The sequence below is a fragment of the Nymphalis io genome, chromosome 17, assembly GCF_905147045.1.
Source record: "Nymphalis io chromosome 17, ilAglIoxx1.1, whole genome shotgun sequence".
Classification (NCBI taxonomy): Eukaryota; Metazoa; Arthropoda; class Insecta; order Lepidoptera; family Nymphalidae; genus Nymphalis; species Nymphalis io.
In genome coordinates, this window is record NC_065904.1 from 5313713 (window position 1) to 5338574 (window position 24862).

Consider the following 24862-nt stretch of genomic DNA (forward strand, 5'->3'; position numbering starts at 1 on the left):
CTAGAAGATGCCTATTTACTCTAGACTTGAAGGTACCCATATTGTAGGTGGTGGGGAAAACGGAGGTCGGGAGGGTATTCCAGATCTTAGCGGTGCGTATCAGAAATAAGGAAGCAAATCGTTTCGTACGTGTGTTAGATACGTCAACTACGTACGGGTGCAGATCTTTACGATGCCTCGCAGCTCTGTAGTAAAAAAGGTGACGGAGGAACCAAATTAAATAGTTACTAGGCACACTCTCTGAAATATATTCTGTAGAAAACCGACAGACAGGCAACCTTACGACGGTGTTCCAAGGTCTGGAGTTTTGCGACCAGTGTCTGGTCGCCAATGAGCGTTTTAGCACGACGATCCACTAAATCCAAAACTTCAAGCTAGTACTTAGCAGAGCCGTCCCATAAATGGCTGCAATACTCCATACACGATCCGACTTGGGCTTGATATAAGGTCAAAAGCTGTTCTGGTGTGAAGTACTGTTTGACCTTATTGAGGATACCAAGTTTTTTGCTAGCAGTTTTAGCTTTGGATTCAATGCATTGCCCAAAGTTGAGTTTGGATGTTATTATTTATCAAGGCCTAGGCTATTGTTTTATTAAAAATAATCTGTCTAAATCTTCGTAGTTTTTTAAAGTCGTTACAATCTTCATACAATGTCTCACTTACTTAATCGTAAAAGCTTTAAGGGCTTAAAGGATGATATAGAAACAGTAAAACAGATCTAGAAAATATTAATTTCTAATTCTGGAAGTATAATAATAGAACACAGAATAGTATAGAACCCATACATACAAAGTATTCACTAATGAAATTATAAAACAATAATAGCATATCTAATATGCATGTCAACTTTGTAATGCACACTTAGCACTTCCATATTCAAAAATTAAAAGTAAAAAAAATCATAAATTTACAAAAATGTTAAAATTTAATTGTAAATTAATATCATTATTATAATAAAAATCAGTTAAAAACTATTAGAAATATCATAATTATATTATCATAAATAATTAGTTTTTCTACCACTATAATTACATATTTCTAAAAGCGAAAAATTATTTTAAACAAATATTATGATATAAAACTTTTCATTTTTTCATTTTCTAAATAAATCTTAAGATTCGTGGAAATTTAGTTTAGATACTCAAATAGAAGTCTACTCAACTATCTTTAAACTGGCTTAATATTTAATACATAATCTTACTAAGGAACATTATGTTGCCTAAGTTTGTAACTTGATATAAATTATAAAGCTGATGTCATGGGACGTTCCTTATAACAACGTACCTACGAGTATATAATAAAGCTCTAGTCTTTTAACTTGTTTTAATTAATGGTTAATGATGTGTTATCAAAACATTTTCTCATAAATACATTTAGAATATGATTTAAATTTCTTTAAATATTAATGTGTAAAAATTTATGAAAAACTTAACGTCTAATTTTGTAGTCACTAAAACTTCATCCTGCCAATTGCATAAAACGAAATTCACTCTTTACATTCAAAATATAATTAGCAATTACATTACATATTTTACTTGTTGGTAGGGCTTTGTGCAAGCTCGTTTGAATCTGTACCACCTACTCATCACACATTCTACCGCCAAACAACAATGCTTAGAATAACTGTACTCCAGTTTTAAAAGTGAGGGCGACATAAAATCTTAGTTCCCAAGATTACTGGTGCAGTGACAATGTAAGGAATAGCTATGTATATATGGGCTATGTATATATGCTCATTTATAATATTTTACAGTGGCAATCGTAAATCTGGTGTTGGTAATCACTAAACTGGCGGAAGTAAGCTTTGAATCCGATTTTGACTAGTGATGTAAAAGCCAGCTTGTTATTTAGTTATGAAGACTTCATATTTTTGCAAATATTTATTTATTGTAAGTACAGTAAAGCTAACATTCACAAAATTAATTAACTACTATATTCATCAGAGTTTAAAAATTATATATGTTAAAAGCTTTATTATTTTCGGAGCTGTGAAATACTCGTTCTATTTTCCCCTCTTCGCAACTCAGCTCGATGACATCTACTTCTTTTTTTACTGTATGCCTGTAGTGACTCAAAAAATAATCCAAATAAAGAACGTAGGTACTCTTAATACAACTATTTTCATGTTACAACTTTTATACATTCTAGTACATGATTAAAAGAGACAAAAATTGCAAAACATAAATCCATTTATTATATTAGTTTCCGAAGCAGATAACTAAATAACCTAAACCACATATTATACTACTAATATCAATTTATAATACAGTTATTGTGATCATATATAAACTTTATTATCATTAAATATCAATGGAATAATAGTTCGAAATTTAGCCCCCCAGAAACTGATTATTCGCTGCTTCTGTTTCGATATCGAGTTAAGATAATCAGCGCATAGTTGATGCAGGAAACAGTACTGGAAGTCTCCTGATACTTTTTTATTAGCAGGGGTAGCCTGAGCAAGCGACATTAGAGCACAGCCTCTCTTTAGAGTAAGGTGACGGCCTCGCACATTTAAATAGCCTTAAAGTGGATGGCAGCCGAAATGTTCTTGTGGTAAGCTATGTGCTGAAGTTGTAGTGTGGGGGATCATTCTCTCCCTTTATGTATAATACTGCCAAGGAAGTCGGGGTCGAGACAGAGTTCTTCTCAAACCCTGGGTAAAGAGCAACCCGAGAAGTCAAACTTGACACAAGTATCTACTTCATAATAATCTAATAATAATATTCTGGGACATTATTCACAAACAGTCATCTGATCCCAAACTAAGCAGAGCTTTTACGATAGGAACCAGACAACTGATATACTATATATACTACTTTCCTTTTGCAAATACATACTTATATAGATAATTACACCCAGACTCAGGACAAACACACATGTTCATGCACACAAATGTCTGTCCTGGTTAGGAATCGAACCCACAACCTTCGGTGTGAAAGGCAAGTATCTACCAACCACGCCAATCGGGCCGTCAAACTCCAAAAAAGAACTTAGCAGAATGCGCGCAGATAACTGCGAACTAAGAATAGAATCCTCTGCACCGCAAATTTTAAGCAAACACGACTTCCTTTTCATACATATTGTATGTATAAAAATGCACCACGTTCATTACTGTAAGTCAACGACGCAACATACAATGAATCAAACGCTAAATAGCGTTACAACATAAATACGTAAGTAAAATATACAGTACACAATTGAAGAATATATAAAATAATAACAAGGTATTTTAATAACAAAAGTATTTACTGTTTAAAAGAAGTATCTCCACGATTAACAATTTTTAAAGAGGTTCTTCTGTTAACTATGGCGACGAAAGACATTTTTTGTAATTTTCTGACGTCTTACTGCGAAACCAATTGAGTACGAAATAAATCTTATAACATACTATAAATAAAATTAATAATCACTACACGTTTAGTGATTAATTCATATTGATTAAAATTTAAACAAATTAGATAAAAACCTATTTTATATTAATATAACTTATCTCGCAAAACATCAATTTACTATCATCAAAAAAATTTATTTTAGATATACCAGTTATCATCATCATCATCATCACCCTTTTCGCGTCCACTGCTGGACATAGGTCTTTCCAATGGCACGCCACTGAGCTCGATTTTCAGCTCTTAATCTCCAACCGCTGCCAGCCACCTTGTTATAATATAATAAAATAAAAAACAGAAAACTTAAAAGTTATAATTTAATAAAAAACAGCTAGTGACCATATGACCCAATTTATTCTAAAACCTAGACTTCCAGAACATTCATTGTTCTGGCCAACTGCCAGATGTAACTTCGAAAATTCACATTTATCAAAAGTAATTCTTGACTTTTAACGTAGTCTCGCTACCTTATACCACAGTAAGTATATTTCACAGTTATTCTAAGTACTTTATATTGTTAAGGATATTATATATATTCATATTGTATACTTAAATAATACCATTCTTGCGCAACAAACCACACAAAGAAAAGTGAAACAGAACATAAAAAATAGCTATTGACGTGACTTGATGTTAGGACTTAGTGCAAGATTTTCTTAGTAGATATCAACTACGCATCACATAATTTACCATCAAACATTATTCATGTTTCTTATAGCAAATTTTAGTAAATGCTACTTATAATGTTATGCCTTAGTACATAAGCTTAATAGTTCGTAATCCATATGTCAACTTATGTTTATGTTTGTGTGTTTAAATAAATTATTATTACTTATATTAAGTACGCATAGTATTGCTGTGTTCCGGTTTTTAGAGAGAGAGCCAGTCTAACTACATTTACAAAGTTCGTAAATCTTAGTTCCCAAGGTTGGTAGCTTATTGGCCAAGTAAGGGATGGTTAATATTCCTTCAGTACCCTGACCATCACTATCATGTGAACATTTGCTAGCCGCCTATTTATTACAATAAAAATGAAGACGAAATAAAATCTTTTGAAAGTGCTGACGGTTAATTTATTTTAGATATTATCAATATATTCACGTAGAATTCTATTCAATAAGTTTTAATTTCATAAGTGGTTGAAACAATAGCCTAATATTTCAGAAAATATGTGTAATTTTTACATGGATAGGCCGATCGTATGGTTTTGTGATTTAATGCATTATATCCGACCCCTCGATAGCAACTATTTGACACGTTAAGGGTCAGGGGTTAGACCTCCGGTCATTACAAATATTTATAAAGGCAATACGGGTTTCTCTTGTTTAGGAATTTGTGTAAATATTTCCAAACCTTTAATAGGGTGCAAAAGAAAGATTGCTAAGTGATTTTGTGTAATGTGGTTATAATAAAAAGGAACATAGAATTTTAAATTCCGTGGTTGGTGGCGTAGTGAGGATTTAAGGAATGATTTACATTTCTTAGTGTAATTTCTCCCTAAGTTACAAAGGGAGGAGGTGGTCTCTGATTGCGAAATATTTTTAACCATCCATATCTAGTTTCCTGCTTATATAAACAAAGCTTCTTAGTTAGTTAATTATTTTACTCTATTTAAAAAACAAAGTGCCTTGAATATGGAGACATAATCACAACTGATTATTTGGTTTCCCACTGACTTTTCTTGGAAGTAACTCAACGGAAAATAGGATATCCATTACAAATAGGTAATTTACATCTTCTACATTTATATTTTCAGTAAAGACATAATTATTGATATATAGTCTAGTTTATTTTAGTGAACACATTGCTCGCATTCAGTATTCAGCCAACCGAATAAATGCGGGCGATATCGTACTAGCGAGATAAACATTTCACACAATTACGTACACGCTACGAATCTATTAAACATAACTGGTTAAATGAAATAACCTAAATATATATTGTTTTGCAATAATCGATTACATTCTTCTTTTATTATTTATATGCATAATTATTAAAAATTAAATAAATATTATATAATCTCATGATATAACATCACTCATTTTGTATTCTATTTGAGTTAAGTTTTTTTTTTATAGAATAGGATGGACGAGCATATGGACCACCTGATGGTAAGTGATCACAAACGCCCATAGACATTGGCATTGTAAGAAATGTTGTCGCTAACTAAGATGACCCTTATGTAATTACACTGTTAATTACTGTTTTGCGGTAGAATATCTGATGAGTGGGTGGTACCCAGACGAGCTTGCACAAAAGCCTACTTGCATCAGTAGGGTAGGTAAAAAAAACCTATGTTAATAATATTTTTTGTATATTGTAAAATTACGTTAGTAGCAGTCCGGTGGTTGAAAAAAAACCTGTTTAATTTCTTATTGTCTTTGTCGTAATATGTTTTTTACGGGAATAAGCCCTGTACTTTTGCATTATTTGTGGTAATAAAAATAAATACGTTTTAAAATATAACACTTTATATAAATACTATATACAAGGAAATATTTAACAATGTAGTAATTTACGCCTTGTATGTAATAAGGGCCAACGGCCAATATTATATCGTGACTATAACCGCCCATAGACATCTTGAACACCACAGGGCTTATAGGTGCGTTGCCAGCCTTTAAGGAATAAGTAGACTCTTTCTTAAGGGTTCCCAAATCATATTGATTTGTAAAAACTAATCTACAGAGTGGCGCTGCGGTGCCGAAAGTACCTTGAAACTATTGCTAGTGTGGATTAGTGTGAAACATCGAGGTGGTGTGTATGCAATTTGGAATCCTGACGCAATGTCCGATGGTAACATTTCTGCGGTCGCGATTAATTCAAACAATTCTTCGAAACATTCGCCGTGGAAGGCGCTGTAGAAGGTGAAAAGTTACTAAAATAAAACTTATGATAAATCTAATTTCGATTCGATTGAACTTTATATAAAAAATTTATTTTCTCGAAATAGGTCCTTAAAAATATTTTCAATATTGCAAGAAAAGTTTAAAAGCTGACAAGTTACACAAACAACCAACTTGCAAATTGAACCAAGTAGCGACTTGCAAATTGCAGTCAACTCGACTCTTCGTAAAGCGTAAACACGACGGATGCTAAGAAAGTGAAGCGTACTTTCGTTTATTCATCCTTCGATATATGTTTCCGCAAACTAACGCTTCATTTGCTATGAAATTGCTGCTTGAAAATACACACGAGTGCATTGCAATAGGATCGTTTTCCATGTGAAGTTGTTTTATCAATAAACATTAATTTCTTTCTTTAAAGTTCTTAAGTTTTAAATCTGGTATATATAAAGTATCTGGTATATATAAATATCCAACTGCTTGGTCTTTATTCTCTTTAAAAAAAAGTTTAGATTACTTGGACTTATTTCACCACGCTGCAGTATGATAAATATAAATATAGAAGTGATTTTTCTTGAAGAAAACCTTAGGGAATTAAAATAATTATAACATATTTTTAATATAAAGAATATGAAGTTTATTTGTAATAAAAAAAACTATATTCATATAAATATTTTATAATAATAACATCGAAGAATCAACAAATATTATATAATAAGAAGTATCTAAAAGTTTACTTTATTTTAATAGCCGTCATTGCTGTAAAAAAAGTAAAGTAACATAACGAATGCCCAGCTTGGCCAAAGCTTTGGGCCTCTCCAAATTTTGGAAGTTATTCCACCATGATGGTTCAATACCGGATAGTATAGGAGTCGATACATATGTAGTATAACTGAACTCAGCACATGCGATTTCTTTGCGATGTTTTACCGCAGAGCACAAATTACTTGAAAATTCAGTGGTGGTTGGCCGAATTTAAATCCGCAATCTTTTAAGATTCACATCTTTCAGCTACTGGGCCACCTCGGCTCTTTCTAATACATATAATATTATACATTTACTTATAGTTTAATTAAATATTATATAAAGATAAGGTTAAAGTAACATCGAAGTTGTTTTCTTATATTGTTTCGTGTTCCAAGTTGTTCGGGAGGACGAAAATGGTTGGTTTTTACCGCAACTTTATAAATTAGACTTTGGTACTTTGAAGAGCTTTTGAGAGGCAACAGAGGAAAAGAAAATGCTATTATGCTGGTATTCTCTTTGTATTTTTTACTTATATAATATATAAAATGAATACAACATACTTTTTTTTTAACAAACTTTTCTTTCCTTATTTTATTTTCAGTAAATGTTTTCGTATAACCTATTCAATCTTGATTGGTTTTATGTTAATATGTTATGTTTTTTATATAAAAGTTATACAATATTATATAGGGAATATGAAGTCTTCCTGATCGTGATTGGAGCATGGTAGCCGATCTCAAAGATTAGCCAACTCCACACATTTTGGGGCACAAATATGTGTGTTCACTTTTTATTTTCTCGTTCTCTCCGATGGGTTGGCAATCTGACACGAATTGAGGGATCAAGATCGAACCCAGAACCAATGGTTTTACGTGCATTTCGAGGCACTTTGGAACACTTCCTAACTCTAAGCTGTGAGTTACTTAAAAAAGCAATGGATAGCTTATTTATTATCCCGACGTAAAGTCATTAGTAATAAGTCATTAGTGATGAGACCAGAGATGCGATAAATAAATATATGCAGACTATGTTTGTTAATTTGGTAATAATTTATACATTTAGCACACATGCCGGCAAATATTACGAGCGATTGACAATGCAGCATACTAAATGACTGTATGCTATCAGCGTAGTCAATAGTACTGTATATTGAGCTAGAATATATTGAGCTATAAATCTAGAGCGTTTTTATAAATTGAACACGCTAATCTAAGAACCTACCAGTATGATTTGTACAATAATTTATGTAAAATACAGTAGACCTATCGAGAAAGACTTTAAGCCACATATTTTTTTTTATTTATAATAATTAGGTGATCTAACAAATGGGCTACGGATATTAACCATTAATAACATTGCCAATGTTCTCTTTTTAATGTATTATATTATTAAATCAATGTTATTATTATTTATTTAGTTAAAAATTTAACTTGGAGATGTACTTTTATGTTGATTAAATCGGAATAAAAGATTTGAAAGAGAGTTCATACGGCACGAAACACATCGATTAGATATTATGTGTTTTTTGTTTAATTTTATTACTATACGTCTTAAGTACACAAACACAAATGATTCCTAGTTCTTGTATTATTTAGTTAGTTAATTTTACCTACACAAATCCACTGATAACTCGCCCACGGTGCTAATGAAGTCATATGTTCAATATTTAAAATGAATTCGCTGTGGTAGCACCACTTTTAGGTACATAATTATTCTACAAAATCAATCAAAACTGTAATGTTTTCCACATTAAACGTTTCACTCAGATATAAATATACATGTAATACCATAGATCTAATGACTGATGCTGCGTAAACGTTCATATAAGTAAAATGTAAAAACACCCGAAAATAACGAAGTATATTGTCACTAAAATTGTATTACTATAATTAATTTCCACTGAATTACAAATTTCAATCAAAATAATTATATTAGTGACACAAATGTACATTTGTAATTGAAAACAAACAATAGCGCACGGTTTTATATTCAAACATGAGAAATATCTTATGTTTTATAAGTCACGGCACGAACGCGGTGCACATTATTGAGTTAGCAATTTTGATCCTAGTAACCTTGTTAGTGCGTGGAAGCAAAGGTTTATTAAGCCGCTATAAGCAGATTTATAATCACCGGGAAACGAGAAACCGTGTCTCGTAAAAATATAAATTAAATAGTTAAATATACTTATGTTAAAGAAAGGTTAGTGAAAAGGTATTTGTTAAATTTAGGGAAATTAGAATCTGCATTTGGCTTTTTAACAAACCAGAATATGATGATCATGATCATGTCCTCCTTAATGATTCTGACAACTGCGCGTGACATAATATTATAGTGCACAAGTATGTGCATACAGATGCACTATCTTACTTATATATACTATCTTATCTTGCATTACCTTACTCTCATAATCCGATGGGACGGCAATTCCCCACGACCGAAAATAATTCAGCTGTAGGACCAACGGCCTTTCAAGTCACTAGAGTGTACATACATACAACACATCCGACTTCCAGACTCCGGGCTGCCACTGAGAATCTTTATCCTGGGGTTAGAACCCAGAACTTCGAGATCTGCGGCCTTACGATTTTGAGAAACTCTAGGCAGGTAAGCAGTTGAAACGACAATATATAACCATCGACGGCAATATCTGCGGATGAGATATTTAATCATACAATGAGTGCGTAAACACAGTTCTATTATCTATTTCTTCACTTACATAGTACCTAAGAGAGTTAAGGTCAGTCCATCTTAAATTATGTGTTGTAATCTAAGTCCAGTTTATTCCGAGATTTTTTTTTCAAAATAAAATATAACTTTTTTATTATTATATATGAAAAACGGATATTCGTGCTTTTCAGGGCAAGGAAGCGTAACATTACAAATTATTACTCAGTATTTCTACAAAGAAAAATCCAATGACTTTTATCAGCAAAAGCCATATATCAGCATTCATCATTTACGCCAACCATAAATGGCGAAACATTATTTAAATATGTCATTAGTAATTGAATACATTGTTAACGTCTTACACTATCGAGTACCTAACATCTCAAAGCTCGCGAATATTATTCAAACAGTAAGTCAAAAATAAGGCTGACTATAGACAAATGAGGTTTTATTGTAATCATTTAAAAATATTGAATATATTATATATTTATTCTACTCCTAGGGCAAATATGTAATGTGTTGGTAGGTGCCACCGCCCAAAAACACACGTGATTTACGAAACGTTAACCATTATGTACATCGTCAACGCGCTACCAACCTTGGGAACTAAGATGTTAAGTCTATTGCTGTTTGACCGTAGAATATCTGATGAGTGGATTGGCCTACCCAGACAGGTTCGCATAAAGCTCTAGTAACCAATACCAAGTAAAATACATACATTCCATATATTTTATCAATAGTGACTTCAATCAATCAATATCATATTGACATTTCAAAAGACATATTTTATATAAAAAAGTGGCTTGTCGTTATGAAAGAAGAAAAAAACGGGAAAAAAAGAAAAAAAAAATGTCACGTTTCATATCTGATTGCTTCTTTATATACTTCAAAGGAAACGATTAAAACATATGTAACTGTAGAAGAAGCTTTATCATATAATTATTATCGATTTAACTATGAAACAATACCTTGCGTATATGTAACATTAATGCTAGCTGATATCCATATAATAAGATATATTAACATTTCATATTCATTAATAGCAAACTAATTACATTTACAAGTCGTGTCAGATGGGATTAATATAGACACAATATATTATGTCTTATATATTGTACCTTTGACTTTCTATATATATATATACATGATTGGTTATTTAATTGCGGCTACATTTTTAGAAATAAAGTAAACAACACAATTTACAATAATAGATTATGTATATGATGAAAAAAGCATGGAATTCGAATTTCTTGATTTTTCTAAAAGGTTATACTTAGTGACAAGTATTTTTGCAAGCACGTTAGGTAGGTAACATAATAAATGTGAAAAAAACTCTGTCTGTCTGTTTGTTACGCTCTCACGGTCTAAACCATTGAACCGAATTTGATGAAATTTAGTATGCAGTAAGCTTGAAATCCAAGGAAGGACATAGGCCTTACATTTTATATACCAAACGCTTAACAAACAGCCACCCCACAATAAAGGGAAGAGATGAAAACTAGTAGCCTATATATTCCAAATCAGCAATATCTTTACTTTAATTAAATCTTGAAAAAGTACATCCAAAAATAATTGTATAAATACGATCGAAACGAAATTTCGGATTTTTTAATTATTGTCCTAGAAATAAGATATTATAGGGATAGATATTGTTACGGTAAATATGAAATAAGTTCAGGGATAAGCGAGTTATGTGTGACCTGCTCAAACCCAATTATTTGTCGCCTTAAATATGTATCAATACCACTGAGCATTTAAGCGCTTCAACCAGCTAAGCGGGAACCAATCCACCGTGAAAAACATTACCAAGGAGGGTTCCCAAGTGTCATTGTCACACAGTCACCGCAAATGTTTCGCAAATTATATTTGCATATAACAATGGAGTGCTAGAAACGCTCCGACCCTCAAACAACCCATTTATTTATAAAGGAAAAGCGAGTTATGACAACCAATATTATTGAGCATAAAAATATAATATAAAAGCCAAAATTAATAATAAGCCAGAGCTATAAACCAAATAGGTTTGAGATGAATATATTAAACGTTCAAAATGTACAGGTATATGCAGATGACCAGCAAATCGCTGAGATGTGCCATATGGACTGAGATCGATTTGGTTGTATGTAAATGCCTCGGTGAATTGAATCACATAAATTATCACAACAGCTTAATATCGCTGTTGTGTCAGAAATTGGAGTACAAATTTATGATTAATATCATATATATTTTGTTTAATTTGACAGAAATAAATAGCGTTCCTTTTTCTTAAAATATGATATTTAATTTAACAGCAGACTAACAAATGTCAGATCTGTTATATATGATAATGTTATGTAAAATGCATTCAATATTAAAATAAATACTACTTCTAAACACTAAATAACTCTTTTATAACTGACGTTTTTACGCTGTAAAAGAATTCCTGTAACAAATATTTGACATTTATATAACAATTTTAAGAATATTATTTAAATGAAGAATTATAATTTACAGTCGAGATGGCCTAGTAGTTAGAACGCGTAAATCTTAACCAATGATCGTGGGTTCAAACCCGGGCAAGCACCACTGAATTTTCATGTGCTTAATTTGTATTTATAATTCATCTTGTGCTTGACGGTGAAGGACAACATCGTGAGGCAACCTGCATGCGTCTAATTTCATTGAAATTCTGCCAACATGTGTATTCTACAAACCGGCATTGGAGCAGCGTGGTGGAATAAGCTTCAAACCTTCTCCTCAAAAGGGAGAGAAGGTCTTAGCCCTGCATTGGGATATTAACAGTCTGTTACTGTTACTGAATTATAATTGTGACTTGGTTTATAATTTAATGGTAAAATGTATATTGTGACTTACCTTGTACCCTTGCTTACTTTGTACCCTAAAAATGAAATGAAATATAATGTAATGTAATGCCTTGTCATTAAGTTAAAATAATTTTAATTTATAATTTAAGTTAAAATATTTGCCAGTCTTAAATATAGTCACTAAACATATATATTATGTTTAAAGCAAATAAATTGAATTGAATTAAACATACTCAGTGTGTTCAATGATGATTAATCAACGTTGTCATAAGTTTAATTGAAGCTAAATTAAAATCAAATACAAGAATATAATAGTAATTACATTACCTTTCGATACGAACTTAATATAAGTATATTGTGTACGTCCAAAAGTAACTAAAATGTATCATATGAAATCATCTTTTATATATAATGCCTATATAATATTTATAAATATACATATTATAAGTTGTATGTTTGTGACTCAAATTTTATCAAATTTGTTTACAAAAAAAAATTTCAGATTGACAGTGCGTGATGGATTTATAAATTTGGATGGCGTTTCCTATATCCTGATTCAGAACGAACTAAGCTGCTGTCACGTTTCCCGCCAAAGTGCCTGCCGCCGAGCGGCCGCCATCTTGAAACGTGATGCCTGACGCCTGACAAGCCCGTTGGTGCTTTTCTATTTAAATTCGCTCTTTTATTCGGGGGCAATTTTATTTTAATATTGTTCCTAATATATTGAAGAATCTTTTGTTTGTACCTTAAATGAATGACGGCTGTTTTAACCAACAATAAAACTTTAAAAATTGGTTGAATGGCAAGTCCGGCATTTTGGGATTGCCATGGACTTGCTGGTTGAAAATAAAAATAATTTTAATGCATTTGGACTATTTATGACGTCACATGTTAATTTCGCTAAGCAAATCGTTAAAAAGACGAGTTTATTTCAGAAAAATAACACAATGATACAAATGGAAGTAGTCCGTTAAACAAAGACAGCGAACTAAAACCACAATTCAGTTCAGTAGCCGCTTGAAATATCGACGGCCACAGATCACTAAGTTCGACTCTATACTTACGATCGACAATTTGATCCTATTTGCAGCAGTGTTTTATACCAAATCTATTCCATAAATCATTTCAATGTCTTTTTTTTTGTCCTTGCTTTTTTTTAAAACGTAAAAAATAGTGCGATGGACCATTTTTTTTTTGTTCATGGATTTTGATTGAAAACATTAATTTTGTTAATAAAACTAAACCCAGTAAATAAACGTGTGTTCTTTTCTTTTAATAAAAACTTTTAGAAATGTATGCTTCTGGATACTGAGATTTTCAAACAAATAGTTTAAAACATTATCTTTTTCATTTCAAAACTTAAGTGGAGTTTAATAATATTAATCTTATATATTTATCTAGAACTACTGCAACAACGTATATTTTTTAAATTTTCAATTAAAATATATATATTTTTATGACCAAGCAAATGATTGCTGTTTTTAAAAAAAATAGGAAGTACTATTCCATTTAGTATGATTCTATTCATATTGTAAAACTTTTTATGGAAAACGCTTACATTACCATAGTATCCTAGGTGACAGCAAAATGCATCCATGTCTTATATCCATATTAAAAGTAAGAAGTCAGAAGTACACTACGTCATGAGTAGACTTCTAAACCTCCCCTTAATTCTAACGTTAACCTAATATTAATTAATCACTCGCAATAATGTAGGAAAGCATTTCGTATGTATCTCTAATTAGAAATATGCACACGAGAGGAATGCACTGTCCTTCCTAAAGTTTTTGTGCATAATTTGAGTAATAGTTTATATATAAAATCAACGAACATTGATTTGTAATTCCAGGAAATGAAATGAATTTAATGAATTAGCAAACTTTATATTCAAAGCCAAGATGGAAATCTTCATTACGTCAAAAGTAAATTATCAGTCTATCTGTAAGAGATAATATCGTATTTCAATATTACTTTACCTTATTTATTTAACTATTAAAGATAAATAGCTCAAAATTAAAAAGGCCTTAATTAAATATTCTCGGACTTTTAAATTGTAACTCTGTAGTTCTATCTTTCACTAACAATTGCAAAAGTTTCTAAACTATTTTAAACTATTTCGATAATATTATCATTTTCTAGTAAATATATTCGAAAAGATGAAATTTTTAGCCAGCGGTAACCCATTCCTATTCGGGGGTGTCATGGGATCGCTTGACATGCTACCGTGATGCCCCGAAGGTTGGCTCACCTATGGAAGTTACAGATGAGGGTCCCAGGGTACAAAGACCTACCCCCCTATTAAACCCAGCGTTGCTCACATGAGGGAAAAGATCACTATAGCGCCGACGCCTACTCCCCGCTTTTCTTCGGGAGATCGGTCAACGATGGTTCAACCTTCAAGCTAACGCACCGTGGCTTTCTTCTGTGACATGAGACTCTCGCAGGAAGAACCGTACCCATGAAGACCCCAAGAACATGACGATAATCACGCTCGGCACCGAGAGATGCTGGATGGAGATGCATAAAATACAGCCTACTAATAATAATTATATTTAATATATATACAAATATTGTTTTTAAAATATTATATTATTCATCTTATTTTTAAATTAAGTTGTGCCGTTTTTATGCAAAGTATCGAACTATGCATCTTAATCCTCGATTGTAGATAGTTTCTCGAAATCCTTGGTCAGTGTTCATATACTGTTAACTTTTTTTTCTCATCGTCTAATTAATATGGTTATGAGTTTAAGTACATTTGATATTAATCCCCGTAATTTAAACCATTAAAAAAATATATTAGTTGATTCTTTTAATTTATATAAATTTGAAATTCAATTCGAAAAGATAAAAATAAATATGTTCATAATATTAAAATTACCGAAAGCCACGCATAATCTAAATTACTCCAGAAATACTTTTGGCTGTGAATATTTTCGGAATTTAGACGATAAGGCAGCTTGTATTCCAAGAGCGTCGTTATGAAGCACGAAGGGAAACTCTTATCGCGTTTCGTAAAGTATTGAATTAAATTGAAGGTTATGCCAATATACGAGTCAAATGTTCGTTTTTATTTTCACTATGGAATATATTATGATGCCAGATCTGCACTTATTACTTAATTCGTATAGAACAGGATTTGTACACTTTTATTTGTAATTAGAGGGTGTATTTCAACAAACTGATATTATTATTATTATTGTATATAAAAAACAATAATAATAATAATAATATCCTGGGACATTATTCACACACGGCCATCTGATGGCCAAATTAAGCAGAGCTTGTTCTATGGAAACCAGACAACTGATATATTACATATACTATTTTTCTTTTTGTAAATACATACTTATATAGATAATTACACCCATACTCTGGACACGGAGACATATTCATGCACACAAATTTCTGTTCTGGGTGGGAATCGAACCCACAACCTTCGGCGTGAAAGTCAAGTATCTACCAGCCACGCCAACCGGCCTGTCGTATAGACGAAAGAGACAGTTTTAAAATTTACATACAAACTCTGAAAAAAGTAGATACCGTAAGTAAATCCACTTATGGTCTCTTATGGTAATTTCGAAATATTTCTTTTTTAATGTTTTCTTTATAAAAGAATCGACTTGGTCATTGTTTCATTGTTATGACCTGTTCAGTTAAAACTGTGTAACTTAAAAATGGCAATCCATATCATATTTAAATTTATAAATATTTATAAGTATTTACGTTAGAAATAATATTGGTAAGTAGGTACTTTTAATTTCTTTTATGTATTAAAGGGTATTTATAATTGCTTAATATTTAAATAATTGTCAATAATAAAGTTTTAATACCTCGATGTCCAAACCTGATAAAATTATTGAAACTTTATTTTTCTGTATTCACCTTATAAAAATGAATTGTAATCGTTTATTGTAAATAAAAAATGGCAATCATTTAAAAATATTCCAAACTTGTTGTCTAAGCAGACGAAAATCACATCATCGTACGTGCGATAAGATTAAATTAGCTCAGTACGGGGCGGATGGAACCCTTACCTCGATAGGTATCGTGTCTTCATTTAAAAATAACACTAATTTCTATCACCTATGATATATTTTGCGTTGGACAGCAACACCAACAATTGTGTGACGCTTTGAATACTTTTATTTTTCAGTTATTATTAAAAGTATTTTATTTATCTACCTATAATTCAATTATTAAATAAATTTATTTTTAAAATATCCTACTTCATTGAATTGTTTTTAGAAATAATTGGCACGCATTAGCAAGAGTCGGGTCTGGTACAGACATTGAGTTACGAGGTCTCGCTGACCAAGCTTTTCATAACAGCTAAATGGGTCCTAAACGAAATATATTTATCAAATTATTTATGTAATATTTTCATTTATTAAGCTGTCCAGAGGGTGGAGATGGTCCAGTGGCTAGAACGCATAAATCTTATCTAATGATTGCAGGTTCAAAGCCAGGCAAGCACCACGGAATTTTCATGTGCTTAATTCGTGTTTATAATAATTGGGTACTCGGTGAGGAAGGAAAACATAGTTTAATACAAAATATGTAGCTCCAAACCTTCTCTTAAAACGGTGAGCAGGCCTTACACCAAAACTGGCATTCACATGTTTCTTTTACTCTTTCCTTTAAACTGTTTAGTTAGTCCAGTCGCTAGATTATCAGGTACTTACCGGTTATTTTGGAGAATACCTGTGTAAGATCGGACGCGTATCGACGGCGATGTGCCACCATCGTGGCGCGGACCGCGACACCACTCAGCATACATTGGTGACGTGTCGTGTCCGTGAAGTCGGACAAGACTGCGAACACTCCTATCAGTGATGCTCCGTAGGGAATTGGCATGGAGGGCCGTAGTCTCCTTCTGTGAGACCATCATGGTCCGGAAGGAAATGGTGGAGCAGAAACGGGAAAGGGCCAATCTTGCTCGACGGCGACGACATTGGCGTCGTCTTGGCCCTCCCACAGCCCCAACGCCCGGGGCTTTAAAGATAGGGCGTAACCCTGGGGCCGTGGATGCGTGAGGCCTAACGTGTCCGTATTCCAGATGGCTCTGAGGAGGATGGCAGCCGGGATGGCCTCGCGCTGCTATACGCATTAGCGAGGAGTGCGGGGGGCGAGATAACCTTCATACCCCGAGAAGATGTCCACAAGCCACGAGTGCACAGCACGGGAGGGGTCGTGAATGCGTTATATCAACACGACAAAGAAAAAACGAAAAAAAAGTCACTACATTGTAAGGTTTCAAATCTCAAAGTTCTGGAATATAACGCAATAAAAAGCCAATAAAAAGCTATTGAGCTTCAGTGTCGAGAAATTCGCAGTAGCAGGCCGGTTGGGAAGTTGGCTGTATTACACTCTTACGCTTTGGGAATCAAGTAAAGCCGCTGGTCTTGCACTCGACGTCTCTCCGGTCGCCTCGGATTTCCGTTCCATCGGGCTATGTGAATGAATCAATAGAGTGCACCTCTGTTTATGCACACACTTGTGCACTATAAAATCTGCAACGAGAGTGTCTAAATTAAATTAGGAGGATGACATCTTGTTTACATTTTTTCCTTTTTGTGTGGTCCTTCATTATAGCAAAAAGCCTTCTTAACAAACTCTAGTACTTAAAAGTTTTTGTTGCGAAAGACCGAAAAAATTAAATAATACTATTTTTTAAATAATAAATTGTTATTTCACCGCTGTGCTTGTTTTCTTACCAATTATATAAACGGTTTTTATAAGCTACACTTTTATGTAACTAACAGTCGCTCATATAAGCAAATTTAGGAATCCGACTCGATTTTATCTCCTGAATCTGACTTTTAACACACAGTCCAAATTACTGACTCTAGAGACGAAATTCTGCTTATAAAAGATTTTTTAAAAATTCAACTTTAAGGCGGGGAAATGGGAGGGGTGGGTAACTTAGTATTTACCCGTAAGGACGAGCAGCTTGTATCTAATAAGTTTAAAACTTTGTATGTACATGTAATTTGATGATTAAAAAAAATCTAGCAATACAAGCAATGCCTGTTAAGGAATTACTAATATTACTATTTACCTCTCCGATTAAGCATACAGCTTGTTTTAGGAGTGAAGATGACAGTAGCTTAAGGAGGCACGATCGAACCTGCGACTTCTACATCGCTAGGCAGCCCGTAAACCATTGCGCTATAGACGCTTTTTATTATTAAGAAGAGAAGAAGACAAAGATTTTAGGTTTATTTAGCTTATTGTGACGAGTCTCATAGAAAACAAAAAAGCGTAATTTTAAATTTTTTATATAGTATAATTTACATTATTATCTTCAATTAACATTAATAAATAAATCAATTCCTTTGTATACTGATATCAAAAACAAATATTTGTTTGAATTTTAATTCATAGGCTATCTGACTAAATAAAAAATATTTTATAAAAACATTTGTACAATATCATCATATCAGCCGAAAGACGTCCACTGCTGGACAAAGGCCTCCCCCAAGGATTTCCACGTTGGCCGATCTTGCGCTGCCCGCATCCAACGGCTTCCCGCGACTCGCTCTAAATCGTCGGTCCATCTTGTAGGGGGCCTGCCCACGCTGCGTCTTCCGGTTCGTGGTCGCCACTCGAGAACCTTTCTGCCCCAGCGGCCGTCGGTTCTGCGAGCAATGTGCCCCGCCCACTGCCACTTCAATTTAGCAATTCTTCGGGCTATGTCGGTTACTTTGGTTCGCTTGCGGATTTCATCATTTCTGATTCGATCTCGCAGAGAAACTCCGAGCATAGCCCTCTCCATTGCCCTTTGAGTGACCTTGAGCCTTCTTATGAGGCCCATTATGAGCGACCACGTCTGTGATCCATAAGTCATCACTGGCAACACACACTGGTTGAAGACTTTCGACTTGAGACACTGCGGTACAATATACAAGTAGTATTTTTTACCATCGGTAAAAGAGATGAATATATTTAGTTTATATACGGAATTTATTTCATCTGAAAAAATATTACCAAAGCTTCAAGTTTTACTGAATACACTAGCTACTTCCCGCAACTTCCGCTTCAAACATATTTTTCTTCGTAGCTCCGGTATTTCTTAATAAATCCTACAATTTATATACTTATGTTGTTTTTTTTTTCAAAGAATTGGAAGGCGGACGAGCATAAGGGCCACCTGATGGTAAGTGGTCACCAACGCCCATAGACATTGGCATTGTAAGAAATGTTAACCATCGCTTACATCACCAATGCGCCACCAACCTTGGGAACTAAGATGTTATGTCCCTTGAGCCTGTAATTACACTGGCTCACTCACCCTTCAAACCGGAACACAACAATACCAAGTACTGCTGTTTTGCGGTAGAATATCTGATGAGTTCGTGGTACCTTCCCAGACGAGCTTGCACAAAGCTCTACCACCAGTAAATGTTATACAGGCCCCAAGCTAACTCTATGTCAAATTTCATTATTAACGATTCAGTGACTTATTAGTAATGAGTTAGCAAACAGACTGGACTAGTTTCTTCATTATACATACTATTGTAAAAACATAAACAAATTTTCTCTTTTATTTATTATATGTAGATTACCAATTGATGGTTAAACGTCACTTTCCACAGACATTGGCACTAAAAAAATACACACACGTTATTTCATGTCAAAGAGCAGTCAAACATTAGATCATAGATATTATATTCCTGGTATCTGTAATTGCACATTCGCCCTTTCAAAATTGAGAAACCGCAACTATTCATAATACTTATAAGTGGTGGTAAAATAACTGATGTGTAATTGCTACCTTCAGTGCACAAAGATTCACCACACACAGTAAATTTTTAACAATGTAAATATTTAAAAGATACACAGAATTATAAAAGCAAGCGTAATAAAATTATGAATTTATTAAACAAACAAAAGAAATTTAAGGTTAAATCTGCTGGGAACACTTAGAAGAACTTCTCACTCACTTTTACGATGCTATATTTTTGTAGGCCTAAGGTTGTTTATCTTCAATATATCGCGTTCTTCGTTTCAATCTTACTCATATTTTATGCATATAGATAAAAAACACCGTTTACTATTCATAAATCGTTTCTGTCACGCTAAAAGTTATTCCATAATATAAATATTGACGTAATTTCGTGTCTATTGCTTTGGATTATGTAATGTTTGACAATAAACGTACAAAAAAATTATTATTTTACTAAAAACGTTTCAGAAATTATTTAGGTGACGAAGAACAACAACATACTTATCGTTTTATAAATCTTTTATAAATACTCAATGCGCAAACGTTTTACTTTGCGACTCTGCAGAACATTATTATATTTTTAAAATTATCAGTTGTTTGACAAAATATATTTTGTCAAAAGTTGTGTGTAAAATAAAAAATTGTTATTAAATTAAATGACATATTCCAACTATTCGATTGAATAAAATAGAAAATAGGATGTAAAATAAATAAAATTGATGAGCCGGTTGGAGTGGTTGGTGGATGCTTGCCATTCCCCACTTCTATGGAACCTTGGAAACGATTGGGTTTTGAGAGGCGACTTGATACAAGGTGTAAACCTGGTCTGCTATGCAGACGATAACCTCGTGACAGCCCGAGGAGGCGACTTTAGAACGGCCGCTATTCTTGCTACTGCCGGAGTGTCTCAGGTGGTAGAGAGAATTCGAAATTTAGGACTAGAGGTAGCTCTCTACAAATCCAGTGCGATCTGCTTCCATCGTCCCCGACGAAAGCCTCCGCAAGGCGCTAGTATTACAGTCGGAGGAGTTGCCATCGAAGTCATAAAGCAAAAGGAGGCGGCGGAGAGAGAAAGGGAGAAAGATGCACTCGCAGACCCGATGCGCCGAAGGAGAACAGGGTACAGGCGGCATCGCAACGCCAACTATTTACCTCCATGAAGAGAACCTCCGGGCAATGAAAAGGGGGAGTTCATTGCTTAAAGTATAGGGTCCCCCCGGTTGAGAAATATGTGAGCATAACCGGCACATCCCAACAGGGGTATTTAACATCGAAGGGTTCGACAAAAAGAACAGCCACAGGTGGAGGCGCGGAAGAATGCGCAAGCGTACCCGCAACTTCGTTGCATGAACATGTCTGTTTGTCCTGAGTCTGGGTTGGTGTAATTATCTATATAAGTATGCATTTACAAAAGAAAAATAGTATATGTAGTATATCAGTTTTCTGGTTTCCATAGGTACAAGCTCTGTGCAAGCTTAATTTAGGATCAGACGGCCCTGTTTGAAAAATGTCCCAGGATATTATTTTTATTATTATTATTATTATTAAAATAACATTTAAAACTACTAATAAATAATATGACTATGATCTTTCAACGTATTTATCTTTTTTTAATCCTTTTTCATTTAGTGGTCAATCTTAATCCAAATCTTACACTAATTCACCCTCGTGTTATTAATATATTTTAATGAATATGTTATCAACGCTTAATAACGTTACAAATAAAATAAATCTAGGATTATTTGAAGAATACATAATAAATCCTCAAAAGTAATTTATATTATTAATGAAAACGGGCCGAGGTTTGATCCACCAACCCACCTAGAATAAGCTCCAAATGTTTAAACTTCAAACTCCAGCGTGGTGGAATAAGCCCCAAACCTACTACTCGTGTGGGTGCCTTAGCCTACTAATGGGACATTATACGGTTTGTTACGTTTACTTTAAATCAAACTAAAATTACGTTATTACAAAATTTTCCTCTGATGAATTCGAGTCTTTTCAGTTAAGCTTCTTGATATTTTGATGTCTTTTCAGAGCCCTTTCTTAGTATCATTTAATTTAAGTTTAGTTTAGAAGTCGTTCACAGTATATAATATTGTGCATTAGTGTGTGTTCTCGCAACATCTATTTTCAACTTTATAATTTGAAGGATCGTCAAATCTGACACAACAAACAAACAGTGTAAAGTAATAATACATTTCTGTGCCTCAGAATGCGAGATTTCCGAGTATGTATTCCTTCCTAACTAGAGTTCTGGAGGTCGTTTGTGAAAAAATTGACACAAAATACTAGCACCTTATATTCAGAATTCGAATGTACAAAATCTGGATCGGCAGACATGTAAGCTGGACACTAGATCATCGAGTCATGGATATACTCGTAATATGTATATATAGCCTATTTTGAAATACAAAACTTAACGTCGAACAAGTTACCTCGGTATTTCCCATTGCCATGGCTTAATAAAGAACGTATAAAAATCTCAAAAGAGATTTACTGAATTTTCGCCCACACATTCTAATGAAATCCATGAAATGTATCCACGGAGCTATTTCTTTCCTTTATTCCTATTTTAATTTGAAGTAAAATTTAAATATATCTTTCTGTATCCTAATTTAATTAGTATTGTAAAAAATCTGCACAATATTTTTGTAATTGAAGTCAAAAACAAAAACTGTATTTAATTTTATTTAATTTAAAAGGTATGAGATTAATTTGTAATAATATTATTATTTCGTACATCTTTTTAGAGTGATATTATTAATCTTATATATATAATTCATATGTTACGAAATAAGAAACAAATATTATTCTAATTATTATATTTTGATTACCGTTTTGGTATTTCTATATAATGTCTGGTACGTTGGCGCAGTTGGCAGTGACTCTGCCTTCACTACGAGGTTGTGTATACGATTCCCGCCCCGACTGTATTATGTACATAAGTATGCATTATGAATTTGTTTAAAATTATACATGTAAATGTGGATCTCTGTCGTCTGTTACCTTTAAAATATGCATTAAGTTACCTAACTTAGAAATATATATATATATATATATATATATATATATATATATATATATATGTCTCGAGAAACACCAATCAGACTTGAATAATTCTCTTTACGTTGAATAGCCTTTTTATTAAGAATTATAGGTTCCTTCCTAGTTCCTATTACTTTTACGTTAAGAGTCCAAGGAAGAGAGCAATCAACATAAACGTTTAAAAAAAACGTTAAGAAAACTGTATGAAATATGAATGTACGTATAATCCAAATTTAATGCTCTTGAAACCGATGCTGTATAATAAATAAGTCAACACTAATTATATTTTTGTATATGAAAACTGTCTTTATTAAATGTGCGTGTTGAATATTTTACCTAAATTAATGCCTAACAAAATAACATAAACATTCAGTAATAATTACATTTATATAATAAATATTTACTCAAAACTTTGTACATCGAATCGAACGATATTCAAAAGTTTTTATTTGGATTAGGATTTATTTGTATATATTAAAGGTTGCATAATATATGTATATATATTTTTATATAATAATGGTCTATATAACCTAATTGTGGAAAATACATTTTTATAAAACTTATATTTTAATACTATACTTACTCTTTATATAATAGAATAAATATAATTTAAAAATGTATTCCAAAGACACATTTTCGTGTTATATTTCTATAATTTTCGAAACAAAGACTAATGTTAGGCGGAAGTTTGATAATTAGTGTAAATTCATAGCGTTATACTCTTAAGAACTTAATTATAACAAGACCATATTATAAAAATCCATTTATAGAATATGTAGTTAGATACAAAATATAAGAACGATGAAAACAAAAAACCTCCCCAAAAAGTCCACCAAAAAATCGTTTAAATGTGTATTAAGAAGCGATACGTTACAACAAAGAAGTTGATATTGTTGTTATAGAATAAAAATTATAATATTTTCTGATTTTTTAAAAACGTTCATAACCTCAACCGGCGTGCGAATTAATATGAAATACAAGCACAAAACATTGATTCATAGGGAGATTGTATTGTTTAGAGTGTAGGCACAGCTAGGGCGGTTTTAATCGTCTCCAGAGCTGTGTTACAGTCATAAAAACGGGTTTACAGCTTTCGCGTCAACTTTGCTAGCGTCAAACAAACTCCCATACGCACTGATCACAAATATTAACGTCCCTATATACATTAGAGATATAAAGTCGCTATAAAGTCGTGAGTACTTAACTGATATATGTATCTATATAAAATATAGATTTCGGTTATGAAATTGAAAACATAAATTAGAGGACAACGGCCGAAATGTCACTTACCTTTAGCACGCGGCCACGTAACGCACACACACAAGCGTCAACCACCAAATACATTCATGTTGCACTACGTAGTAATAGTAACTGAACACATGTATACGCGGCACGTGATCAGCTGTTCTTCGCGATAATCAATCGGTGATACGCGCGGGGTATTTTCGGGTGGATAAGTGACGATGAGGTGTTCAGACGAGTGGTGGAGCGGCCGGCGGCATGACGAGCTCGTGCGGGGCCCGCCGCTCAGGCCGCCTCACTAATCAGTAATCGTTGCCGGGATGGGAGGCTGCGTCGCTCTCCCCTCCTGCCCCGCCTGCCGCGCGTAGCCTACACCCGAATGTC

At 33.1% G+C, this 24862-nt stretch overlaps 1 protein-coding gene across 1 annotated transcript in view; it reads right to left on the reverse strand.

Moving 5' to 3' along the window:
- Positions 1-24591, reverse strand: part of LOC126775142 (cell adhesion molecule Dscam2) — a 232919-nt gene extending 208328 nt beyond the window's left edge. The window contains exon 1 of the mRNA XM_050496926.1: positions 24527-24591. The gene's annotated coding sequence lies outside the window, so the exon portion shown is untranslated. The remainder of the gene's footprint in view (positions 1-24526) is intronic.
- Between the last annotated feature and the right edge of the window lie 271 nt (positions 24592-24862).